Below are 10,435 nucleotides of genomic sequence, written 5' to 3'. Positions count from 1 at the left end.
TTCCCCCCCACCCAAATTCATATGTTGAAACCTACCACCAAAGGTGATGGCATTAGAAGGTGGAGCCTTTAGGAGGTGATTAGGTCAGGAAGACAGAGCCCTCAGACATGGGATTCGTGCCCTAATAAAAGAGACCCAAAGAGCACCCTAGCCCCTTCCACCAAGTGAGGTCCCGGGAGTAGGTGCCGTCTGTGAACGAGGGAACTCTCACTAAATACCAGATGTCTTGGCACCGAGATCCTGGACTTCCCAGCTTCCAGAACTGTAAGAAAGATATGTTTGTTGTTCATAAGCCACCCAGTCTATGGTATCTTGTTATAACAGCCCAAATGCACTAAGACAGAATTTTTCCAGTGATCTCAACACACTATGTGGAACTGAGTATTGGCTTCCAGGAGCTTAAGGAAAAGTAATGTGACAGCACCCGTTTTCATTGTCTGTGTCCCCACAAAGCGCCATGAGAAGGACGATGTCTTGATCACCAGGGTATCTGCAGTGCCTAGAACGGTGCTTGTCTCAGAGAGAAGTTTAATAAATACCTGTGAATGAGTGGATTCTTGCTCTGCTCCTCCCATTGTCAGTGACAGCGGCTTCCCCACTCCTCTCTGCCTCTCAGCCTGACAGTCGGAAAATTCTCAAGGGCATCTCCTATACCATTGTCCCTGCCATGACTCTGCCAAATGGGCACTTCTCACAGGAGGACAGAACAGGACTTTCTCTTCCCAACACCTTTTTCCATTGTTTTCCCTTTTGCCTCCCTCAGGCTCAACAATGGCTGATTCAAGGCCATGAGTCATGCTGGCTCTGAGCGTGAATTCATGGGGGCCGTTATGCGGACATCACAAGGATCACACCCACTGACCAGGCGGTGCTTTCTCTGTTTGCTTGGAGACCAGCAAAGAAACGGCCTCCTGAATTCTGGCTGAACCAGAATTCCCGCCCCAGCCCCCACCTTCCCCAGCTGATTGCCCAGCCAGCCCCTGCCTTCCTCCCACGGCACATCCTCGACCCCTGCTCCCAGCCTTGGTGCACCACCCTGATCGGGCACGCCACCCGAGGAGGCTGTTGTGTCCTGTTCATCTGTGCAGACAGTGCTGTTTCTGTGAGCAGGCACTGTGCCTGTTGCCCGAGCACCATTCAGAAGCGAACACTTGACCCTCCACTGACTGTTCTGTTCAGCTTTTACTCATTTTTTTTGCTACACATTCAATAAGCGAGCAAAATGTGCCCTCTTCATCTCCAAATCACTGATGGGGAGGGGACAGGGAGATCCATCCTGCTGCAGTGCCGTTTCCTTTCCTGTTTCTGTTTCTGAGGTTAATTGGTGTCCGCCAGGGTCTGCTAGAGCATTTTTAACAGCATTTTACAGGTTGGGGGCATTTTTTGATAATAGGAAGTCAGACAGAAATGTGAAACAACTTTCATCTCCTGGGGGGGGGCCCTTGGGGACTCAGCTCCTCCTTCAGCAAAGCGGCCAAGTGGACCACATTGTGTGGTCCACATGCGTCGGCCGAGTGGCCTGGTTCCTGCCATCAAGTTGTTCACGGTCTTTGACTATGAGAAGGACAGGGACTGCCCCCAGGTGGGAGCACCTGACGAAGCCCCAGAGGAAGCAGGAGGTTCCTGGGCGTTTCCATCTCACTTTTTCAGGAAGGTAGAAGAATCCTAACTCAGATCAGGAATGGCTGCCGGAGCACGCTCGGGCCTCTAGTGACTGGGATGGGAGGAGAAGATGACGTTGGGGCATCAGAAGCAGTCTCTGTTCCTCTTGGACTCTCCCCACTCCTTTCTTCTTCCCAAAGGTGCCATTGACACAGCACAGTGGACAGCAGCTAAAAACAACAATATGGCAAGTGTAAGAGCACTTTACAGCTTCTGATTTCACATCTGATATCTTATTTAATCCTCACTACCCTTCTACATAGGTGCCATCACTGTGCCCATTTTATAGATGAGAAAACCGAGGCTCATTGAGGGTAAAGGATCTGTCTAAGGCTAATGAGCAGTGAAGTCTAGACCCAGTTTTGTCTTGGGTCAGCCTGTCCCATGTGGATCATTTCCATTGTCCCTCATGGGGGAGGGAGGGTGATGCTGTGACCATGAGGCTATGCTCATCCACAGCCCCACTGGGGAGGCTCCTCCTAGCCGTGAGCTGAGGGGCACACACCACTGATGCCACCATCATCCTGGAGGAGGAAGCCATACCAGGCGTGCTTGAGAACGAAGGCCTCAGCTTCTCAGGACAGGGAGGCATCCCTGGGCCTTCTGTGAAGCATGTTCAGGCTGGTTGCCAAGGGCACAGCTGATTCTTCTGCTCTGGCAGCTCATTAATCCCCATTAACTTGGCTACCCGGGAAGTGTGCCCCCAGCCTCCCACCAGAGTAGCCCTCTCTACCTCACCCAAAGTTTTTCCTTATTTCCTTATTTCCAAATTAATCCACATCCCGCCACTGCTGCAGTAATTGGGGGCAAACACTTCAAAACCTTACACTGTGTGAAGATGGAATACTTTTTAAAAATTGCTTCTCCAACCGATGGTGCCCATAATGGAATCAGAAAAATGAGCTCCTCTCACTAGCCTTTCAGATACATCTCCCAGGCTCTCTGCTTCTTTGTCAGGGCAGTCATCTTGTTGCTGTTGAGTGTGTCTTCTCTAACACTGAGCCAGGGTTTGGGGGTGGGGGAAAGGAGTTGAACAGAAATAAAGAGATCTGGGCTCCTTTTGTACTATGCAGACAGATGCCTGAGAACTTTCTGGTGCTGATAAAAGGGAAGTCTTTCTGGTCACGAGACTAGTCTATTAATTTCGTTAAGCCTGCAAAGCAAGTTCCTTATCCGACTGTTTTTTCTTTTATGATAATTGCTGCAGCGTCTGGCCCTGACAGAAAGAAACTACCGCTCAGGATCAGAAATAGTTGTGGTGCCAGTGTCCTAATGACACAGGGATGGCAGCCTTCACAGAGGAAAAACAGACAAATGTCAATTAGTACAGACTGTTGAATGCGAGCCAGAAATATCTCAAAGCAAAGGCCAGCAGCCGTGGATCGAGGGTTCCTCCAACACACACATACTTTCTTTTGTTTTGCCTTCTCTTAAATTAGCCAACCTCAGTACATGTGTACATTTAAATTCGAGCTAAGACACCCCACCCCCCATCAATCAGTGGTTCCTCTGGAACTCAGGACCTAAGAACTGTGACATTCTCGAAGCCAGTGTGACCTCCAGACATCACAAAGTTAGCTAACGATATTTAAGTGAGATTGCCCCAGCCTCAGTTCCTCATCCCTGGCCTGAACTCTTTCCTCTCCCTCCCCTGAACAGAGTAGGCATGCCCCAGTGGATTCTTCTGGGAATTTCCTGGTCTTCAGGGTCACAATGGAAGGAAGGCATTTTGGACCCCACCCCCTTCAAGGACCTTTGAGGTCCTGGCCAGGGCCACCAAAGTGGCATCCTCGCCCGTCCTTTCTAACGCCCTATTCTTCTCTCTCCCCCAGGCCTCTTGTAGAGATACTTCCCTGCCTGGGGGGAGGTGGGGCTCACCCTGTCGGTTGTCATGGGAACCAAAATTAATTGGCACCCTGGATTTCAATTCTGGTGTTGGCAGCGTGTCTCAGCAAGAGTCCTTGGCAATAACTTTCCCAGGTGGCACACCTTGCTCAAATGAAGAGTGCCCCTAGTCTGCCCTGCTCCACCCAGCACTTCCTTCCCCATGCGTTGTCTTAAGATTTTCTCTAGTGTGGTGCACACCCTCCAGGAGTGGGGAGTCGCCCACTCTTCCACCTAGGGTAGGATCTAATAAACCAAGTGAAAGGGAAGTGTCTGCTATTGTCTGAGACACAAAGTCTACTTGGGGTTAAATTCTGCCCCCAGACACTGGGCTGTCATTTCTGCCAGCAAAATTCAGCTAAAACACAGAAAAGTGAAGCTGCTCATAGGGAACCAGGAAGTCATCATGCCTCACCTGGTGTTGGTAGGAAGACAGACAGATGTTCACACACTGTGACTGACTCTACCGAAGCATTTACAACATGGACCAGACAGGACAGGTAAGCGAAAATGCTGCCAGTTAGTTACAACAAGGCAAGGAAATGTGAGGAGTCATGCGATGGCTTGAGGACAGGACACATGTCCTGCTCTTCATTCGTTCATTCATTCATTCACTCATTCATCCATCTGTCCATCCAGGGTGCCTGTTTAGCCCCCATAGCTACTGGCCTACTGCCGAGTCCACAGAGGGGGTTTAATCATGCTGGTGAATGAAGAGCCTGCCAAATATACTGTGGACGGAATGCCTGCCAGAGCCTCATAGATCTTCAGATGCGTGCCTCTCGTTCTGTTGGCGTTATCAAAGGTGTAAGGCAAACCCTCTGTTTAGTATTCTTCTGCTGAGGTATCAGAGAAACTATACGGAATACAACCGATGCGAGCCAACCAGATGTTATTGAATTTACACTGGAAAAATTCTTCTCACCACTGATCCTCAACCCATCCCTTGAATTTTGGATAGTGTTTTGGGAACAGCCTTTGAGGTCTGACTGAGGCCAGAGCTAAATAGATCCTGACGCTCTGGACACACAGAAGTCCTGAGGTAGGACCCCCAGGCGGTCCCTGCAGCCTGGGTCCCATCAGCCCCATGGTGAGGGCAAGGCCTTCGCTATTTGTCTCTGCCCTTTATTTCCACTGAACTCACGAGTCACCAGAGTAGGAGATTTGGATCAGCCGTTCTGCTGGGTTCGACGTACACTTGTCATTGTCTAAAGCCAGAGCAAGCTGTCTGAACGTCCAAGCAGTGCCTGTCATTCCCGAGGGTCAGGCAGCTCCCTTTGCTTGAAGCACTGATGGATCAGGGTGTTGGTGCCGGTGCCGCATTGCAGAACAATCCTCTACTGTGTGAGTTAATTACATTATGTAAAACCACCTGACCCTGTTTTATAAATAAGTTCATTTGTATCATTTTTTTTTGGATTCCGCATGTAAGCAATATTACATGATATTTCTCTTTCTCTGTCAGACTTACTTCATGAGAATCTCTAGGTCCATCCATGTTGCTGCAAATGGCATTATTTCATTCTTTTTAATGGCTGAGCACTATTCCATTATATATATATATATATATATATATATATATATATATATATATATCTCACATCTTCTTTATCCATTCCTCTGTCGATGGACATTTAGGTTGCTTCCATGTCTTGGCTATTGTAAACAGTGCTGCAATGAACATTGGGGTGCATGTATCCTTTCAAACCATGTTTTTCTCCAGCTATATGCCCAGGAGTGGGATCGCAGGATCATATGGTAGCTCTATTTTTAGTTGTTGGGTTTTTTAAAATTTATTTATTTAATTTATTTATTTTTGGCTGTGTTGGGTCTTCATTGCTGTGTGGGGGCTCTTCTCCAGTTGCAGCGAGTGGGGGCTACTCTGTTGCAGTGCGTGCGCTTCTCCTTGTGGTGGCTTCTCTTGTTGTGGAGCACAGGCTGTAGGCACGCGGGCTCAGTAGTTGTGGCTCACGGGCTCTAGAGCACAGGCTCAGTAGTTGTGGCGCACGGGCTTAGTTGCTCCGCGGCATGTGGGATCTTCCTGGACCAGGGCTCGAACCCGTGTCCCCTGCATTGGCAGGCGGATTCTTAACCACTGCACCACCAGGGAAGCCCTATTTTTAGTTTTTTAAGGAACCTCCATACTGTTCTCCACAGTGGCTGCACCAATTTACATTCCCATCAACAGTGTAGGAGGGTTCCCTTCCCTCCACACTCTCTCCAGCGTTGATGGTTTGTGGATTTTTTGATGATAGCCATTCTGACTGGTATGAGGTGATAACTCAGTAGTTTTGATTTGCATTTCTCTAGTAATTAGCGATGTTGAACACCTTTTCATGTGCCTCTTGGCCATCTGTATGCCATCTTTGGAGAAATGTCTATTTAGGTCTTCTGCTCATTTTTGATTGGGTTGTTTGTTTTTATGATATTAAGCTTCATGAGCTGTTTGTAAATCTTGGAGACTAATCCCTTGTTGGTCACATCGTTTGCAAATATTTACAAAATAGAAACAGACTCACAGACTTAGAGAACGAACTTATGGTTACCAGGGGGGAAGGGTGGGGGGTAGGGATAATTAGGGAGTTTGGGATTGACAGGTACACGCCCATATATTTAAAATGGGTGACCAACACAGACCTACTATATAGCACAGGGAACTCTGCTCAATATTCTGTAACAAACTAAATGGGAAAAGAATTTGAAAAAGAATAGATACATGTATAACTGAATCACTTTTCTGTACACCTGAAACTAACACAACATTGTTAATCACCTATACCCCATAAAATAAAAAGTTAAAAAAAATAATTGTCAAAACCAAAGAAACACCAAACAAAACAAAACCAAAAAACCACCTGACCCTGTGTCCAGTGGTCCTGGCCCCAGAGCAGAAAGGAGGGGAGAAGGGCAGTCAGGAGACCACATTGTGTTTCCCACGTGCTTGATGTGAAGCAGCATGGCTGCTTCTATTATGGAGAGAACCACCTGGAAAAATGAATTTCCCACAGCAAAGCCTCCCTCTCAGAGAACAGCAGAAGCATCACTTCCCTTGGTTTCCATGGAGGCAGCCTACCAGGACTGCTCCTGTCTGGGGGTTGGGGAGGTGGTGTAGTTTAGAAGGCGATGTCCCTGATGCCACAGCCATCCTACCCGCGTAGACGTGTCATTGCAACAGCCATGGCTGTGTCGTGTGTGCCTGCCTGGCACATGCCAGGCTCCAGCTGAGCTCATCATCTTAGTGAATTCTTGAGACAGCCTTGTGGGGTAGCGACTGTTATCCACATGTCGCACCAGGAAATGAGGCTCAGTTCACTAACTTGCTGGACTTCGGCCCAGGTTGTCAGTACTTGGGAGCTGTAACTGCCTCTCACAGGAACAGAGGCTGGAAGGGAATGTGCAAAATAAAAATGGCAGTGCACCAACTCCCACATCCCCATCCCTGCCCTGCATCTGTGCTGTGCCCTCTGGACACTCCTGGGTGTCCCAAGTGCACCTCAATTCTGAACCGTCATCTTCCCACCCAAGCCCATCTCCCGCACCTCTGTCCTCTAACTGAATTTTCTAAGCCAGATACAGGTACCTTGAGGGTAACCTTGACTCTGGCCACCCCCTACATCCACTAGGAAATCATCTCTGCCTTGACCCAGCATTCCTCATATGCCCTCCTCTTTGATTCGCTCCATCTCACCACCACAGCCTGCCAGACAGCCGCATTTGGTCCTGTAAACCTGCCTGCCTACAGGCTTGGCAGGCTCTGCATTTCCTACTCCTTTGAGAATCTCTACTGAGGCCTTTATTGTCCAGCCTCAGGTTACCCTATAGTCTCATTTGCTACCACCACCCCTCCTTGTCCACACACACCACCCGTCCCCATCCCCTCCCACTGTGCCTCCATCCCTCAACAATGCCAAGTCCTTTCAGAGCTCAGCGCCCATACCCCGCCCAGGACAGCCAAGCTTCTCAAGCTTCTCTCTACCTGGATGCACCTCGATTCACCCTCCCGAGCATCTCCCCTCCCCCACTTGACCCTGCAGTCTAGTGGGTATGGGCCACCACCCGTCTTTGCTCCCCCAGTGCCTGGCTCAGAGAATGACTACTGGATAAGTAAATGAATGAAGCAATCAAGAAGAGCCTGTGGGCGCTCCCCAAGCCAGGACCTGGGTGAACTTGAACCAGTTCCAGGCAGCAAAGGAGAAAATGCACAGAACAGCCTAGGGCTCAGCATTAACTAACAGTTCTCTTTGTCTGCATCTGATGAAAGTGGAGTTGATGTGCCCTCTGGGTTGGAGGAGGCTGGGTGCCAAGTTGAGCACCTTGCCAAACACTCTGGGTGCCTAAGTCTCCCTACCTGGGTGAGTTGTCCTACGGCCATGACTACCCAGGGCCTCGTGCAGCCGGCCCCATGAGCACCCCGGCAGAGGCACCCACCTTACCCTCCTCCCACCTGCCAAAGGACCCCTGTGCCTGAATTAATTAGGCGATTACAGGTCCTGATGTGGGCTCTGTTTCTGACTGCACAGTTCTGCTGGGATTGACAAAAAATGTCCTCCAGAAACCATCGAGGACACTAAGTCCTCTGAGAGCCTCTTCATTTGGTTGTTTCCTTCCCTAAGAGGCCAGAAATGCACCCATGCATCCAATCAGAGGCTCTTCTGCTTCAATGAATATGCAAAACTGTTTGTTCAGTCCTATGAACATGGAAAATAAGCCATGAGCATCCCTGGGGGCTCTGTTGGCTGCCCACCGGCATCCCCCTTCCAAGCACATAACAGGACCAGACTCCCATGAAACACCGAGCTGGCCACCTTTGCGTGGGGTGAGCTCTGGCCATCTAGACAGTCAGGGTGATCCCATCCCCCATGCCTCAGTGACTGTTTCAGGTGACCCAGGCCTCAGCTGGTCAGCCCAAAGCTTTCCTGACATTACCTTGGAAATGGACATGTGTTCCAATTTGGAGCAATGACACCTAAGGAAAATTTGCTAGGAACTTCCGGGGTGGAGAAAAGTTTCCTTGCTTTTCTGCAAGAGCCACAAGAGGAGATATGGTAGCAGTTGTAAGGCCTGGAGGCCTTTTTGCCACCATGAGGAAGCGGCTTATGGACCAAGCTACTATCTTGGAAGGCAAAGACTGAATGAAAACAGGGTGCTTGATAACATTGTTGAGCTGCTGAATCAAACCAACCCAGAAATCCATCTTCCCTCTGAATCTTCCCAGTACATGAGCCAGTCAATCCCCTTTGGTGGTAGAGCTAGTATAAGACAAGATTTCTTTTTCTGACAGTCCTAACAGGTTCAATCCAATGGAAAATGCTGGGAAATGGCTTCCTGCAGAGGTGAGAGCTCTGCACCAAGAGACAAAAATCTGTGTCACCTTGAGCCTCAGTCTGCCTATCAATAAAAGGGGTAATGCATCAACTTTGCAGTGGAGCGGGAGTGTAGATGTGGTCATTGAAAAGTTCCTAGCACATAGTAGATGCTCAAGAAATGATATTTTCTTCCCTTGCCTTAGGCTACTTCAAGAGTCAATTATTATATTTGCCTTCCTTTCCTGAAATGGTTGTGTTTAGGGTAAATAAAAGAGATATGAAAACACTGAGAAATACAAAAGCCTCCACCTGACTAAGGCATGAGTATTGTAGACACAAAGGCACTCAGTGGCTGTGATCCACCTAGGTTTTAACCAGCCTTGCTGCCTCCTCTGCGAAGCTGGTCCAGATGTTTCCCCCCTCTGAGCTCCCACAGCCCCTGTAGTTCTCTTGTGACCCTCTTCACAGGCACAGTAACTGCACATTACGTGCCTGAATCCTTACTAGACGCTATGTGGACAAGGACTGCATTTGTCTCTCCCCTGCACACATCCATCTAGTATGTAGGGCAGAGGCTGAGCCTCGATGAATGACTCCCAAGGTCACTGCATACGGTGCCTTTGGCAAATTAGGAAAAAGCACCCCTCTTGTCAGCTGTAGGTCAGTGGGCAGCGTTCTGGCCAGCAATAGCTCTCCCAGCTGCACCGTCAAGGACATGGAGATTCTAGTTGCCACACCAGCAGGTGGTTTCCTGCTGTCATTCTCCATGGGCAACCACCCATTTCTTTTCGATCCTCCCCCACTACATCTCAGTTTCTGCCACATGCGTCTCCTGGTTCTCCCCCTACCTCTCCACATCCCCCACCCCAAATGCCATAGGGATGGGGAGCTGGCTCTGGGGGGTTGAACACCAACAGGCCTCCCCACCCAGTCTCTTGCTTCTGTTTCCCTCCACACATCAGCTTCTTCCCCTCCCATTGCTGATAAGGTTTTTCGTTATGAATGGAAGATGCTCAACCATGGCAGCTCTGAACTCATGTTCTCACAGCTTAGCAGCCCAAGAGGAAGGAATACTCCTCCCCTGGCTCCACATTTAAAGTCCCAGGGGAGCACTCTTATTGGCCTAGCTTGAGTCACGTGACCACCCCCCTCCTTGGGCCAATCCCTGAGCTAAGGTGCAGTGATTGGCAGCTCCACTAGAATAGCCCTGTGGGAGTGATCTGGTCGCTCAGGGCTGGTCCCACATAGCCTGACAGACACCTGTCTCCCTTCTGGTGACCCTGCCTCTAGCCTCACACAGCAGCCCTCAGTTGATGAGAGGAATTGATGAGTGGCATCGTCTGTCCTTCCTGATGCCCCCTTCTCACAGGACCACCTCCTAGCTCAGGAGCAATTGCTCCTGTTCTTACTCCCAAATTCGTTTGCCTGGCCCACTGAGGCTTAGAAAGGCTGCAGACCCCTCCCTGCCTGCAAGGAATGAGCCCCTTACCTCCAGAGAAACAGGCTGCACACAGAGAGATGTGAAAAGCAAATTGAAGAAGAAAAAAGGCAAATTGAGACACAGAGGTGTCTGAAGGCTCATC

The 10,435-nt window shown here is 49.5% G+C and overlaps 1 long non-coding RNA gene across 1 annotated transcript; it reads right to left on the bottom strand.

Moving 5' to 3' along the window:
- Nucleotides 1–1,163: 1,163 nt before the first annotated feature.
- Nucleotides 1,164–4,989, bottom strand: LOC113630435 (uncharacterized). Its single transcript, XR_003436976.1, has 2 exons — nucleotides 4,691–4,989; nucleotides 1,164–1,832 (listed from the first exon to the last, which is right to left on the bottom strand). It is a non-coding gene; the product is annotated as an uncharacterized LOC113630435 (long non-coding RNA).
- Between the last annotated feature and the right edge of the window lie 5,446 nt (nucleotides 4,990–10,435).

The sequence above is a fragment of the Aethalodelphis obliquidens genome, unplaced genomic scaffold (genome assembly GCF_003676395.1).
Source record: "Aethalodelphis obliquidens isolate GAN/ISIS:26980383/991018 unplaced genomic scaffold, ASM367639v1 scaffold30, whole genome shotgun sequence".
Lineage (NCBI taxonomy): Eukaryota > Metazoa > Chordata > Mammalia > Artiodactyla > Delphinidae > Aethalodelphis > Aethalodelphis obliquidens.
This window is presented reverse-complemented; position numbering and strand designations above follow the sequence as displayed.